Source organism: Carcharodon carcharias, chromosome 15 (genome assembly GCF_017639515.1).
Source record: "Carcharodon carcharias isolate sCarCar2 chromosome 15, sCarCar2.pri, whole genome shotgun sequence".
Classification (NCBI taxonomy): domain Eukaryota; kingdom Metazoa; phylum Chordata; class Chondrichthyes; order Lamniformes; family Lamnidae; genus Carcharodon; species Carcharodon carcharias.
The window spans coordinates 80,553,355-80,569,617 of record NC_054481.1 but is presented as its reverse complement, the minus strand read 5'-3'; the positions used below and the strand labels follow the sequence as shown (position 1 = coordinate 80,569,617).

Here is a 16,263-nt window from a genome sequence, read left to right as displayed (position 1 = left end):
GGAACAGCAAGAGCAGCAGGAAGAGCAACAGCAGCAGCAACAGCTGAAACAGCAACAGCAGAAACAGCAAAAGCAAGAAAAGCTGCAGCAGCAACAGCAGCAGCAACAGCAACAGAAGCAACAGGTGCAGCTACAGCAGCAGCAAAAGCAAGAGCAACAATAACAGTCAAATCTGCAGCATCAACACGAACAGCAACAACAGCAGCAACAGGAACAGCAGCAACAGCAGCAACAGCATCAGCAGCAACAGCAAGAGCAACAATAACAGCCAAAGCTGCAACAGCAGCAACTGGAACAACAGCAGCAACAGGAACAGCAATAACAGCAGCCACAAAAGCAGCAGCAGCAACAGTAACAATAGGAACAGCAACAGCAGCATCAACAGCTGAAACAGCAACAGCAGAAACAGCAAAAGCAAGAAAAGCTGCAGCAGCAACAGCAGCAGCAACAGCAACAGCAACAGCAGCTGCAGCCGGAACAGCAGCAACAGCATCAGCAATAACAGCAACTTGAATACCAAAAATAGCAGCAGCGATTGTAGCAGCAGCAGCAGCAACAGCAGCAGCACCAGCAGCAACAGCAAGAGCAACAATAACAGCCAAAGATGCAACACCAGCAAGAGGAACAAAAGTTGCAGCAGGAACAGCAACGACAGCAACGACAGCAGCAACAGCAGCAACAGGAACAGCAACAGCATTAGGAGCAACAACCGCAGCAATTGTAGCAGGAGCAACAATAGCAGGAACAGCAACAGGAACAGCAACAGCAGCAGGAATAGCAACAGCAGCAGGAATAACAGCAACAGGAACAGCAGCAACAGCATTAGCAGCAATCGGAACAGTAGCAACAACAGCAGCAACATGAGCTAAAAGAATTGTAACAGCAACAGCAGCAACAGCAACAGCAGCATAACAGCAGCAGCAGCAATTGTGACAACAGGAACAGCAATAACAACAGCAACAGGAACAGCAACAAGAGCAACAGCAGCAGCAACAGCATCAGCAGCAACAGCAAGAGCAACAATAACAGCCAAAGCTGCAAAACCAGGAAGTGGAACAAAAGATGCAGCAGGAATAGCAACAACAGCAGCAACAGCAGCAGCAGCAACAACAGCAACCATAGGAACATTACTGCAGCATCAATTGCAGAAACAGCAAAAGCACCAACAGCAGGAGCAAAAGAAGCAAGGTGAACCACAGCAGCAGCATTAACAGCAGAAATAGCAGCAGCGACATCAGCAGCAAGAACAACAGCAACAGCAGCTGCACCTGGAACAGCAGCAACAGGAACAGTAACAACAGCAGCAATAACATCAGCAATAATAACAATAGGAACAGCAAAAACGGCAGCATCAATTGTAGCAGCAGCAGCTGCAACAGCAGCAGCAACAGCAGCAACAAGAGCAACCGCAGTGTCTACAGCAACAGCAGCAACAGCAACAGTGACGGCATAAGCAACAATGGGAAAAGCAACAATAACAGCAGCAGTAGGAAAATCTACAGCAGCAACAACAGCAGCAACAGCAGCAACAGGTACAGCAACAGCATTAGGAGCAACAACCGCAGCAATTGTAGCAGTAGCAACAACAGCCGGAACAGCAACAAGAACAGCAACAGCAACAGCAACAGGAACAGCAACAAGAGCAACAGCAGCAGCAACAGCAACAGCATCAGCAGCAGCAGCAACAGCAAAAATAACAGCCAAAGCTGCAACACCAGCAAGAGGAATAAAAGCTGCAGCTGGAACAGCAACAACAGCAGCAACAGCAGCAGCAGCAACAACAGCAACAATAGGAACATTACAGCAGCATCAATCGCAGAAAAATCAACAGCAGCAACAGCAGGAGAAACCGCAGCAAGTGGAACCACAGCAGCAGCATTAACAGCAGAAATAGCAACAGCGACATCAGCAACAAGAACAACAGCAACAGCAGCTGCAGCTGGAACTGCAGGAACAGGCACAGTAACAACAGCAGCAATAACATCAGCAATAATAACAATAGGAACAGCAAAAATAGCAGCATCAATTGTAGCAGCGACCGCTGCAACAGCAGCAGAAACAGCAGCGACAAGAGCAATGCAGTGGCGACAGCAACAGCAGCAACAGCAACAGTGACAGCTTCAGCAATAATAGGAAAAGCAACAATAACAGCATCAATAGGAACAACATCTACAGCAGCAACAACAGCAGCAACAGCAGCATCAGGAACAGCAACAGCATTAGGAGCAACAACCGCAAAATTGTAGCAGTAGCAACAACAGCCGGAACAGCAACAGGAACAGCAACAGCAGCAGGAACAGCAACAGCAGCAGGAACCACAGCAACAGGAACAGCAGCAACAGCATTAGCAGCAATAGGAACAGCAGCAACAGCATTAGCAGCAATAGGAACAGCAGCAACAACAGCAGCAACATGAGCTAAAAGAATCGTAACAGCAGCATAACAGCAGCAGCAGCAACTGCAACAACAGGAACAGCAATAGCAACAGCAACAGGAACAGCAACAAGAGCAACAGCAGCAGCAACAGCAACAGCATCAGCAGCAACAGCAAGAGCAACAATAACAGCCAAAGAACCAACACCAGCAAGAGGAAAAAAAGCTGCAGCAGGAACAGCAACAACAGCAGCAAAAGCAGCAGTAACAGCAGCAACAGGAAGAGCAACAGCATTAGGAGCAACAGCCGCAGCAATTGTTGCAGTAGCAACAACAGCAGGAACAGCAAGAGCAGCAGGAAGAGCAACAGCAGCAGCAACAACAGCAAAAGGAACAGCAACAACAGCAACAGCAACAACAGCAACAGCAGCAGCAAAAGCAGCAACAGGAGTAGCAACAGCAGCAATAGCAGCAGCAACAGTATGAGCAGCAACAGCAACAGCAGCAGCAGTTGCAACAGGAATAGCAGCAACAGGAACAGCAACAACAACAGCAACAGCAGCAGCAAAAACACAACAGCAATAGCAACAGAAGAAGCAGGAACTGCAACAACAGCAGGCACAACAACAGCAAAAGCAGAAACAGGCGCAGCAACAGCAGCAGCAACAGGAACAGCAGCAACAGCAACAGCAACAACAACACAACAGCAACAGCAGAAGCAGGAACAGCAACAGCAGCAGGGACAGCAACAGCAACAGCAGCAACAGGTGCAGCTACAGCAGCAGCAACAGGAACAGCAGTGACAGCAACAGCATCAGCAACAGCAACAGCAGCTTAACAGCAGGAACAGCAGCAGCAGCAGCAAGAGGAACAGGAACAACAGCAGCAACAGCAGCAAAAGGATAAGCAACAGCAGCATCAACAGTTGCAACAGCAGCAGCTACAGGAACAGCAGCAGCAATAGCAACTGAAAAAGCAATAGCAGCAACAACCGCAGCAATAGTAACAGCAAAAACAACACAACAGCAACAGCAACAGCAGAAGCAGGAACAACAACAGCAGCGGGCACAGCAACAGCAACACCAGCAACAGGTGCAGCTACAGCAGCAGCAACAGCAACAGAAGCAACAGGTGCAGCTACAGCAGCAGCAACAGCAAGAGCAACAATAACAGTCAAATCTGCAGCAACAACACCAACAGCAACAACAGCAGCAACAGGAACAGCAGCAACAGCAGCAACAGCATCAGCAGCAACAGCAAGAGCAACAATAACAGCCAAAGCTGCAACAGCAGCAACTGGAACAACAGCAGCAACAGGAACAGCAATAACAGCAGCCACAAAAGCAGCAGCAACAACAGTAACAATAGGAACAGCAACAGCAGCATCAACAGCTGAAACAGCAACAGCAGAAACAGCAAAAGCAAGAAAAGCTGCAGCAGCAACAGCAGCAGCAACAGCAACAGCAACAGCAGCTGCAGCCGGAACAGCAGCAACAGCATCAGCAATAACAGCAACTTGAACACCAAAAACAGCAGCAGCGATTGTAGCATCAAAAGCTGCAACAGCAGCAGCACCAGCAGCAACTGCAACAGAAACAGCAGCAATAGGAACGGAATCAGCAGCAGCAACAGCAGCAACAGGAACAGCAACAGCATTAGGAGCAACAACCGCTGCAATAATAGCAGTAGCAACAACAGCAGGAACTTCAGCAGCAGCAGCAAAAACTGCAACAGGAACAGTAGCAACAGCAGCAGCAACAGCAACAGCATCAGCAGCAACAGCAAAAGCAGCAACAACAGAAGCAACAACAGCAAAAAGAACAGCAACAGCAGCAACAGGAAAAGGAGCAATAGGAACAGGAACAACAGCAGCAACAGCAGCAATAGGAACAGCAACAGCAGAAGCAAAGCAGCAACAGGATCAGCACATGCAAAAACAACAGCAGCAACAGCAGCAGCTACAGGAACAGCAGCTATGGGAACAGCAGCAATAGGAACAGCATCTACAGCAGCAACAACAGCAGCAATAGCAGCAACAGCAGCAGCAGGAACAGCAACAACATTAGGAGCAACAACTACGGCAATTGTAGCAGTAGCAATAACAGCAGGAACAGCAACAGGAACAGCAACAGCAGCAGGAACAGCAACAGCAGCAGGAACAACAGCAACAGGAACAGCAGCAACAGCATCAGCAGCAAGAGGAAAAGCAACAATAACAGCAGCAATAGGAACAGCATCTACAGAAGCAACAGCAGCAGCAACAGCAGGAACAGGAACAGCAACAGCATTAGGAGCAACAACCGCAGCAATTGTAGCATTAGCAACAACAGCAGGAACAGCAAGAGCAGCAGGAAGAGCAACAGCAGCAGCAACAGCTGAAACAGCAACAGCAGAAACAGCAAAAGCAAGAAAAGCTGCAGCAGCAACAGCAGCAGCAACAGCAACAGAAGCAACAGGTGCAGCTACAGCAGCAGCAAAAGCAAGAGCAACAATAACAGTCAAATCTGCAGCATCAACACGAACAGCAACAACAGCAGCAACAGGAACAGCAGCAACAGCAGCAACAGCATCAGCAGCAACAGCAAGAGCAACAATAACAGCCAAAGCTGCAACAGCAGCAACTGGAACAACAGCAGCAACAGGAACAGCAATAACAGCAGCCACAAAAGCAGCAGCAGCAACAGTAACAATAGGAACAGCAACAGCAGCATCAACAGCTGAAACAGCAACAGCAGAAACAGCAAAAGCAAGAAAAGCTGCAGCAGCAACAGCAGCAGCAACAGCAACAGCAACAGCAGCTGCAGCCGGAACAGCAGCAACAGCATCAGCAATAACAGCAACTTGAATACCAAAAATAGCAGCAGCGATTGTAGCAGCAGCAGCAGCAACAGCAGCAGCACCAGCAGCAACAGCAAGAGCAACAATAACAGCCAAAGATGCAACACCAGCAAGAGGAACAAAAGTTGCAGCAGGAACAGCAACGACAGCAACGACAGCAGCAACAGCAGCAACAGGAACAGCAACAGCATTAGGAGCAACAACCGCAGCAATTGTAGCAGGAGCAACAATAGCAGGAACAGCAACAGGAACAGCAACAGCAGCAGGAATAGCAACAGCAGCAGGAATAACAGCAACAGGAACAGCAGCAACAGCATTAGCAGCAATCGGAACAGTAGCAACAACAGCAGCAACATGAGCTAAAAGAATTGTAACAGCAACAGCAGCAACAGCAACAGCAGCATAACAGCAGCAGCAGCAATTGTGACAACAGGAACAGCAATAACAACAGCAACAGGAACAGCAACAAGAGCAACAGCAGCAGCAACAGCAAGAGCAACAATAACTGCCAAAGCTGCAAAACCAGGAAGTGGAACAAAAGATGCAGCAGGAATAGCAACAACAGCAGCAACAGCAGCAGCAGCAACAACAGCAACCATAGGAACATTACTGCAGCATCAATTGCAGAAACAGCAAAAGCACCAACAGCAGGAGCAAAAGAAGCAAGGTGAACCACAGCAGCAGCATTAACAGCAGAAATAGCAGCAGCGACATCAGCAGCAAGAACAACAGCAACAGCAGCTGCACCTGGAACAGCAGCAACAGGAACAGTAACAACAGCAGCAATAACATCAGCAATAATAACAATAGGAACAGCAAAAACGGCAGCATCAATTGTAGCAGCAGCAGCTGCAACAGCAGCAGCAACAGCAGCAACAAGAGCAACCGCAGTGTCGACAGCAACAGCAGCAACAGCAACAGTGACAGCATAAGCAACAATGGGAAAAGCAACAATAACAGCAGCAGTAGGAAAATCTACAGCAGCAACAACAGCAGCAACAGCAGCAACAGGTACAGCAACAGCATTAGGAGCAACAACCGCAGCAATTGTAGCAGTAGCAACAACAGCCGGAACAGCAACAAGAACAGCAACAGCAACAGCAACAGGAACAGCAACAAGAGCAACAGCAGCAGCAACAGCAACAGCATCAGCAGCAACAGCAACAGCAAAAATAACAGCCAAAGCTGCAACACCAGCAAGAGGAATAAAAGCTGCAGCTGGAACAGCAACAACAGCAGCAACAGCAGCAGCAGCAACAACAGCAACAATAGGAACATTACAGCAGCATCAATCGCAGAAAAATCAACAGCAGCAACAGCAGGAGAAACCGCAGCAAGTGGAACCACAGCAGCAGCATTAACAGCAGAAATAGCAACAGCGACATCAGCAACAAGAACAACAGCAACAGCAGCTGCAGCTGGAACTGCAGGAACAGGCACAGTAACAACAGCAGCAATAACATCAGCAATAATAACAATAGGAACAGCAAAAATAGCAGCATCAATTGTAGCAGCAGCAGCTGCAACAGCAGAAGAAACAGCAGCAACAAGAGCAATGCAGTGGCGACAGCAACAGCAGCAACAGCAACAGTGACAGCTTCAGCAATAATAGGAAAAGCAACAATAACAGCATCAATAGGAACAACATCTACAGCAGCAACAACAGCAGCAACAGCAGCAACAGGAACAGCAACAGCATTAGGAGCAACAACCGCAAAATTGTAGCAGTAGCAACAACAGCCGGAACAGCAACAGGAACAGCAACAGCAGCAGGAACAGCAACAGCAGCAGGAACCACAGCAACAGGAACAGCAGCAACAGCATTAGCAGCAATAGGAACAGCAGCAACAGCATTAGCAGCAATAGGAACAGCAGCAACAACAGCAGCAACATGAGCTAAAAGAATCGTAACAGCAGCAGCAGCAACAGCAACAGCAGCATAACAGCAACAGCAGCAACTGCAACAACAGGAACAGCAATAGCAACAGCAACAGGAACAGCAACAAGAGCAACAGCAGCAGCAACAGCAACAGCATCAGCAGCAACAGCAAGAGCAACAATAACAGCCAAAGAACCAACACCAGCAAGAGGAAAAAAAGCTGCAGCAGGAACAGCAACAACAGCAGCAAAAGCAGCAGTAACAGCAGCAACAGGAAGAGCAACAGCATTAGGAGCAACAGCCGCAGCAATTGTCGCAGTAGCAACAACAGCAGGAACAGCAAGAGCAGCAGGAAGAGCAGCAGCAGCAGCAACAACAGCAAAAGGAACAGCAACAACAGCAACAGCAACAACAGCAACAGCAGCAGCAAAAGCAGCAACAGGAGTAGCAACAGCAGCAATAGCAGCAGCAACAGTATGAGCAGCAACAGCAACAGCAACAGCAGTTGCAACAGGAATAGCAGCAACAGGAACAGCAACAACAACAGCAACAGCAGCAGCAAAAACACAACAGCAATAGCAACAGAAGAAGCAGGAACTGCAACAACAGCAGGCACAACAACAGCAAAAGCAGAAACAGGCGCAGCAACAGCAGCAGCAACAGGAACAGCAGCAACAGCAACAGCAACAACAACACAACAGCAACAGCAGAAGCAGGAACAGCAACAGCAGCAGGGACAGCAACAGCAACAGCAGCAACAGGTGCAGCTACAGCAGCAGCAACAGGAACAGCAGTGACAGCAACAGCATCAGCAACAGCAACAGCAGCTTAACAGCAGGAACAGCAGCAGCAGCAGCAAGAGGAACAGGAACAACAGCAGCAACAGCAGCAAAAGGATAAGCAACAGCAGCATCAACAGTTGCAACAGCAGCAGCTACAGGAACAGCAGCAGCAATAGCAACTGAAAAAGCAATAGCAGCAACAACCGCAGCAATAGTAACAGCAAAAACAACACAACAGCAACAGCAACAGCAGAAGCAGGAACAACAACAGCAGCGGGCACAGCAACAGCAACACCAGCAACAGGTGCAGCTACAACAGCAGCAACAGCAACAGAAGCAACAGGTGCAGCTACAGCAGCAGCAACAGCAAGAGCAACAATAACAGTCAAATCTGCAGCAACAACACCAACAGCAACAACAGCAGCAACAGGAACAGCAGCAACAGCAGCAACAGCATCAGCAGCAACAGCAAGAGCAACAATAACAGCCAAAGCTGCAACAGCAGCAACTGGAACAACAGCAGCAACAGGAACAGCAATAACAGCAGCCACAAAAGCAGCAGCAACAACAGTAACAATAGGAACAGCAACAGCAGCATCAACAGCTGAAACAGCAACAGCAGAAACAGCAAAAGCAAGAAAAGCTGCAGCAGCAACAGCAGCAGCAACAGCAACAGCAACAGCAGCTGCAGCCGGAACAGCAGCAACAGCATCAGCAATAACAGCAACTTGAACACCAAAAACAGCAGCAGCGATTGTAGCATCAAAAGCTGCAACAGCAGCAGCACCAGCAGCAACTGCAACAGAAACAGCAGCAATAGGAACAGAATCAGCAGCAGCAACAGCAGCAACAGGAACAGCAACAGCATTAGGAGCAACAACCGCTGCAATAATAGCAGTAGCAACAACAGCAGGAACTTCAGCAGCAGCAGCAATAACTGCAACAGGAACAGTAGCAACAGCAGCAGCAACAGCAACAGCATCAGCAGCAACAGCAAAATCAGCAACAACAGAAGCAACAACAGCAAAAAGAACAGCAACAGCAGCAACAGGAAAAGGAGCAATAGGAACAGGAACAACAGCAGCAACAGCAGCAATAGGAACAGCAACAGCAGAAGCAACAGCAGCAACAGGATCAGCACATGCAAAAACAACAGCAGCAACAGCAGCAGCTACAGGAACAGCAGCTATGGGAACAGCAGCAATAGGAACAGCATCTACAGCAGCAACAACAGCAGCAACAGCAGCAACAGCAGCAGCAGGAACAGCAACAGCATTAGGAGCAACAACTACGGCAATTGTAGCAGTAGCAATAACAGCAGGAACAGCAACAGGAACAGCAACAGCAGCAGGAACAGCAACAGCAGCAGGATCAACAGCAACAGGAACAGCAGCAACAGCACTAGCAGCAATAGGAACAGTAGCAACAACAGCAGCAACATGAGCAAAAAGAATCGTAACAGCAGCAGCAGCGACAGCAACAGCAGCATAACAGCAGCAGCAATTGCAACAACAGGAAAAGCAATAACAACAGCAACAGGAACAGCAACAGCAACAGCATCATCAGCAACAGCAAGAGCAACAATAACAGCCAAAGATGCAACACCAGCAAGAGGAACAAAAGCTGCAGCAGGAACAGCAACGACAGCAGCAACAGCAGCAACAGGAACAGCAACAGCATTAGGAGCAACAACCGCAGCAATTGTAGCAGGAGCAACAATAGCAGGAACAGCAACAGGAACAGCAACAGCAGCAGGAATAGCAACAGCAGCAGGAACAACAGCAACAGGAACAGCAGCAACAGCATTAGCAGCAATCGGAACAGTAGCAACAACAGCAGCAAAATGAGCTAAAAGAATCGTAACAGCAACAGCAGCAGCAGCAACAGCAGCATAACAGCAGCAGCAGCAATTGTGACAACAGGAACAGCAATAACAACAGCAACAGGAACAGCAACAAGAGCAACAGCAGCAGCAACAGCATCAGCAGCAACAGCAAGAGCAACAATAACAGCCAAAGCTGCAACACCAGGAAGAGGAACAAACGCTGCAGCAGGAATAGCAACAATAGCAGCAGCAGCAACAACAGCAACAATATGAACATTACCGCAGCATCAATTGCAGAAACAGCAACAGCAACAACAGCAGGAGCAACAGCAGCAAGTTGACCCACAGCAGCAGCATTAACAGCAGAAATTGCAACAGCGACATCCGCAGCAGCAATAACAGCAGCAATAACATCAGCAATAATAACAATAGGAACAGCAAAAACAGCAGCATCAATTGTAGCAGCAGCAGCTGCAACAGCAGCAGCAACAGCAGCAACAAGAGCAACCACAGTGGTGACAGCAACAGCAGCAACAGCAACAGCGACAGCATAAGCAACAATTGGAAAAGCAACAATAACAGCATCAATAGGAACAACATCTACAGCAGCAACAACAGCAGCAACAGCAGCAACAGGAACAGCAACAGCATTAGGAGCAACAACCGCAGCAATTGTAGCAGTAGCATCAACAGCCGGAACAGCAACAGGAACAGCAACAGCAACAGGAACAGCAACAGCAGCAGGAACCACAGCAACAGGAACAGCAGCAACAGCATTAGCAGCAATAGGAACAGCAGCAACAACAGCAGCAACATGAGCAAAAGGAATCGTAACAGCAGCAGCAGCAACAGCAACAGCAGCATAACAGCAGCCGCAGCAACTGCAACAGGAACAGCAATAGCAACAGCAACAGGAACAGCAACAAGAGCAACAGCAGCAGCAACAGCAACAGCATCAGCAGCAACAGCAAGAGCAACAATAACAGCCAAAGAACCAACACCAGCAAGAGGAACAAAAGCTGCAGCAGCAACAGCAACAACAGCAGCAGCAAAAGCAGAAGCAGCAACAACAGCAACAATAGGAAAATTACAGCAGCATCAATCGCAAAACAGCAAAAGCACCAACAGCAGGAGCAACAGCAGCAAGTGGAACCAGAGCAGCAGCATTAACAGCAGAAATAGCAGCAGCAACAGCAGCAACAAGAGCAACAGCAGAAGCGACAGCAACAGCAACAGCGACAGCATCAGCAGCAATAGGAAAAGCAACAATAACAGCAGCAATAGGAACAGCATCTACAGAAGCAACAGCAGCAGCAACAGCAGGAACAGGAACAGCAACAGCATTAGGAGCAACAACCGCAGCAATTGTAGCAGTAGCAACAACAGCAGGAACAGCAAGAGCAGCAGGAAGAGCAACAGCAGCAGCAACAGCTGAAACAGCAACAGCAGAAACAGCAAAAGCAAGAAAAGCTGCAGCAGCAACAGCAGCAGCAACAGCAACAGAAGCAACAGGTGCAGCTACAGCAGCAGCAAAAGCAAGAGCAACAATAACAGTCAAATCTGCAGCATCAACACGAACAGCAACAACAGCAGCAACAGGAACAGCAGCAACAGCAGCAACAGCATCAGCAGCAACAGCAAGAGCAACAATAACAGCCAAAGCTGCAACAGCAGCAACTGGAACAACAGCAGCAACAGGAACAGCAATAACAGCAGCCACAAAAGCAGCAGCAGCAACAGTAACAATAGGAACAGCAACAGCAGCATCAACAGCTGAAACAGCAACAGCAGAAACAGCAAAAGCAAGAAAAGCTGCAGCAGCAACAGCAGCAGCAACAGCAACAGCAACAGCAGCTGCAGCCAGAACAGCAGCAACAGCATCAGCAATAACAGCAACTTGAATACCAAAAATAGCAGCAGCGATTGTAGCAGCAGCAGCAGCAACAGCAGCAGCACCAGCAGCAACAGCAAGAGCAACAATAACAGCCAAAGATGCAACACCAGCAAGAGGAACAAAAGTTGCAGCAGGAACAGCAACGACAGCAACGACAGCAGCAACAGCAGCAACAGGAACAGCAACAGCATTAGGAGCAACAACCGCAGCAATTCTAGCAGGAGCAACAATAGCAGGAACAGCAACAGGAACAGCAACAGCAGCAGGAATAGCAACAGCAGCAGGAATAACAGCAACAGGAACAGCAGCAACAGCATTAGCAGCAATCGGAACAGTAGCAACAACAGCAGCAACATGAGCTAAAAGAATTGTAACAGCAACAGCAGCAACAGCAACAGCAGCATAACAGCAGCAGCAGCAATTGTGACAACAGGAACAGCAATAACAACAGCAACAGGAACAGCAACAAGAGCAACAGCAGCAGCAACAGCAAGAGCAACAATAACAGCCAAAGCTGCAAAACCAGGAAGTGGAACAAAAGATGCAGCAGGAATAGCAACAACAGCAGCAACAGCAGCAGCAGCAACAACAGCAACCATAGGAACATTACTGCAGCATCAATTGCAGAAACAGCAAAAGCACCAACAGCAGGAGCAAAAGAAGCAAGGTGAACCACAGCAGCAGCATTAACAGCAGAAATAGCAGCAGCGACATCAGCAGCAAGAACAACAGCAACAGCAGCTGCACCTGGAACAGCAGCAACAGGAACAGTAACAACAGCAGCAATAACATCAGCAATAATAACAATAGGAACAGCAAAAACGGCAGCATCAATTGTAGCAGCAGCAGCTGCAACAGCAGCAGCAACAGCAGCAACAAGAGCAACCGCAGTGTCGACAGCAACAGCAGCAACAGCAACAGTGACAGCATAAGCAACAATGGGAAAAGCAACAATAACAGCTGCAGTAGGAAAATCTACAGCAGCAACAACAGCAGCAACAGTAGCAACAGGTACAGCAACAGCATTAGGAGCAACAACCGCAGCAATTGTAGCAGTAGCAACAACAGCCGGAACAGCAACAAGAACAGCAACAGCAACAGCAACAGGAACAGCAACAAGAGCAACAGCAGCAGCAACAGCAACAGCATCAGCAGCAGCAGCAACAGCAAAAATAACAGCCAAAGCTGCAACACCAGCAAGAGGAATAAAAGCTGCAGCTGGAACAGCAACAACAGCAGCAACAGCAGCAGCAGCAACAACAGCAACAATAGGAACATTACAGCAGCATCAATCGCAGAAAAATCAACAGCAGCAACAGCAGGAGAAACCACAGCAAGTGGAACCACAGCAGCAGCATTAACAGCAGAAATAGCAACAGCGACATCAGCAACAAGAACAACAGCAACAGCAGCTGCAGCTGGAACTGCAGGAACAGGCACAGTAACAACAGCAGCAATAACATCAGCAATAATAACAATAGGAACAGCAAAAATAGCAGCATCAATTGTAGCAGCAGCAGCTGCAACAGCAGAAGAAACAGCAGCAACAAGAGCAATGCAGTGGCGACAGCAACAGCAGCAACAGCAACAGTGACAGCTTCAGCAATAATAGGAAAAGCAACAATAACAGCATCAATAGGAACAACATCTACAGCAGCAACAACAGCAGCAACAGCAGCAACAGGAACAGCAACAGCATTAGGAGCAACAACCGCAAAATTGTAGCAGTAGCAACAACAGCCGGAACAGCAACAGGAACAGCAACAGCAGCAGGAACAGCAACAGCAGCAGGAACCACAGCAACAGGAACAGCAGCAACAGCATTAGCAGCAATAGGAACAGCAGCAACAGCATTAGCAGCAATAGGAACAGCAGCAACAACAGCAGCAACATGAGCTAAAAGAATCGTAACAGCAGCAGCAGCAACAGCAACAGCAGCATAACAGCAGCAGCAGCAACTGCAACAACAGGAACAGCAATAGCAACAGCAACAGGAACAGCAACAAGAGCAACAGCAGCAGCAACAGCAACAGCATCAGCAGCAACAGCAAGAGCAACAATAACAGCCAAAGAACCAACTCCAGCAAGAGGAAAAAAAGCTGCAGCAGGAACAGCAACAACAGCAGCAAAAGCAGCAGTAACAGCAGCAACAGGAAGAGCAACAGCATTAGGAGCAACAGCCGCAGCAATTGTCGCAGTAGCAACAACAGCAGGAACAGCAAGAGCAGCAGGAAGAGCAGCAGCAGCAGCAACAACAGCAAAAGGAACAGCAACAACAGCAACAGCAACAACAGCAACAGCAGCAGCAAAAGCAGCAACAGGAGTAGCAACAGCAGCAATAGCAGCAGCAACAGTATGAGCAGCAACAGCAACAGCAACAGCAGTTGCAACAGGAATAGCAGCAACAGGAACAGCAACAACAACAGCAACAGCAGCAGCAAAAACACAACAGCAATAGCAACAGAAGAAGCAGGAACTGCAACAACAGCAGGCACAACAACAGCAAAAGCAGAAACAGGCGCAGCAACAGCAGCAGCAACAGGAACAGCAGCAACAGCAACAGCAACAACAACACAACAGCAACAGCAGAAGCAGGAACAGCAACAGCAGCAGGGACAGCAACAGCAACAGCAGCAACAGGTGCAGCTACAGCAGCAGCAACAGGAACAGCAGTTACAGCAACAGCATCAGCAACAGCAACAGCAGCTTAACAGCAGGAACAGCAGCAGCAGCAGCAAGAGGAACAGGAACAACAGCAGCAACAGCAGCAAAAGGATAAGCAACAGCAGCATCAACAGTTGCAACAGCAGCAGCTACAGGAACAGCAGCAGCAATAGCAACTGAAAAAGCAATAGCAGCAACAACCGCAGCAATAGTAACAGCAAAAACAACACAACAGAAACAGCAACAGCAGAAGCAGGAACAACAACAGCAGCGGGCACAGCAACAGCAACACCAGCAACAGGTGCAGCTACAACAGCAGCAACAGCAACAGAAGCAACAGGTGCAGCTACAGCAGCAGCAACAGCAAGAGCAACAATAACAGTCAAATCTGCAGCAACAACACCAACAGCAACAACAGCAGCAACAGGAACAGCAGCAACAGCAGCAACAGCATCAGCAGCAACAGCAAGAGCAACAATAACAGCCAAAGCTGCAACAGCAGCAACTGGAACAACAGCAGCAACAGGAACAGCAATAACAGCAGCCACAAAAGCAGCAGCAACAACAGTAACAATAGGAACAGCAACAGCAGCATCAACAGCTGAAACAGCAACAGCAGAAACAGCAAAAGCAAGAAAAGCTGCAGCAGCAACAGCAGCAGCAACAGCAACAGCAACAGCAGCTGCAGCCGGAACAGCAGCAACAGCATCAGCAATAACAGCAACTTGAACACCAGAAACAGCAGCAGCGATTGTAGCATCAAAAGCTGCAACAGCAGCAGCACCAGCAGCAACTGCAACAGAAACAGCAGCAATAGGAACAGAATCAGCAGCAGCAACAGCAGCAACAGGAACAGCAACAGCATTAGGAGCAACAACCGCTGCAATAATAGCAGTAGCAACAACAGCAGGAACTTCAGCAGCAGCAGCAATAACTGCAACAGGAACAGTAGCAACAGCAGCAGCAACAGCAACAGCATCAGCAGCAACAGCAAAAGCAGCAACAACAGAAGCAACAACAGCAAAAAGAACGGCAACAGCAGCAACAGGAAAAGGAGCAATAGGAACAGGAACAACAGCAGCAACAGCAGCAATAGGAACAGCAACAGCAGAAGCAACGGCTGCAACAGGATCAACACATGCAAAAACAACAGCAGCAACAGCAGCAGCTACAGGAACAGCAGCTATGGGAACAGCAGCAATAGGAACAGCATCTACAGCAGCAACAACAGCAGCAACAGCAGCAACAGCAGCAGCAGGAACAGCAACAGCATTAGGAGCAACAACTACGGCAATTGTAGCAGTAGCAATAACAGCAGGAACAGCAACAGGAACAGCAACAGCAGCAGGAACAGCAACAGCAGCAGGAACAACAGCAACAGGAACAGCAGCAACAGCATTAGCAGCAATAGGAACAGTAGCAACAACAGCAGCAACATGAGCAAAAAGAATCGTAACAGCAGCAGCAGCGACAGCAACAGCAGCATAACAGCAGCAGCAATTGCAACAACAGGAAAAGCAATAACAACAGCAACAGGAACAGCGACAAGAGCAACAGCAGCAGCAACAGCAACATCATCAGCAGCAACAGCAAGAGCAACAATAACAGCCAAAGATGCAACACCAGCAAGAGGAACAAAAGCTGCAGCAGGAACAGCAACGACAGCAGCAACAGCAGCAACAGGAACAGCAACAGCATTAGGAGCAACAACCGCAGCAATTGTAGCAGGAGCAACAATAGCAGGAACAGCAACAGGAACAGCAACAGCAGCAGGAATAGCAACAGCAGCAGGAATAACAGCAACAGGAACAGCAGCAACAGCATTAGCAGCAATCGGAACAGTAGCAACAACAGCAGCAAAATGAGCTAAAAGAATCGTAACAGCAACAGCAGCAGCAGCAACAGCAGCATAACAGCAGCAGCAGCAATTGTGACAACAGGAACAGCAATAACAACAGCAACAGGAACAGCAACAAGAGCAACAGCAGCAGCAACAGCATCAGCAGCA

At 48.5% G+C, this 16,263-nt stretch overlaps 1 pseudogene; it reads left to right on the top strand.

Annotated features, from left to right (window-relative positions):
- The first annotated feature begins 1,459 nt into the window (after positions 1-1,459).
- LOC121288414 lies at positions 1,460-14,283 on the top strand (annotated as a pseudogene).
- The last annotated feature ends 1,980 nt before the right edge of the window (positions 14,284-16,263 follow it).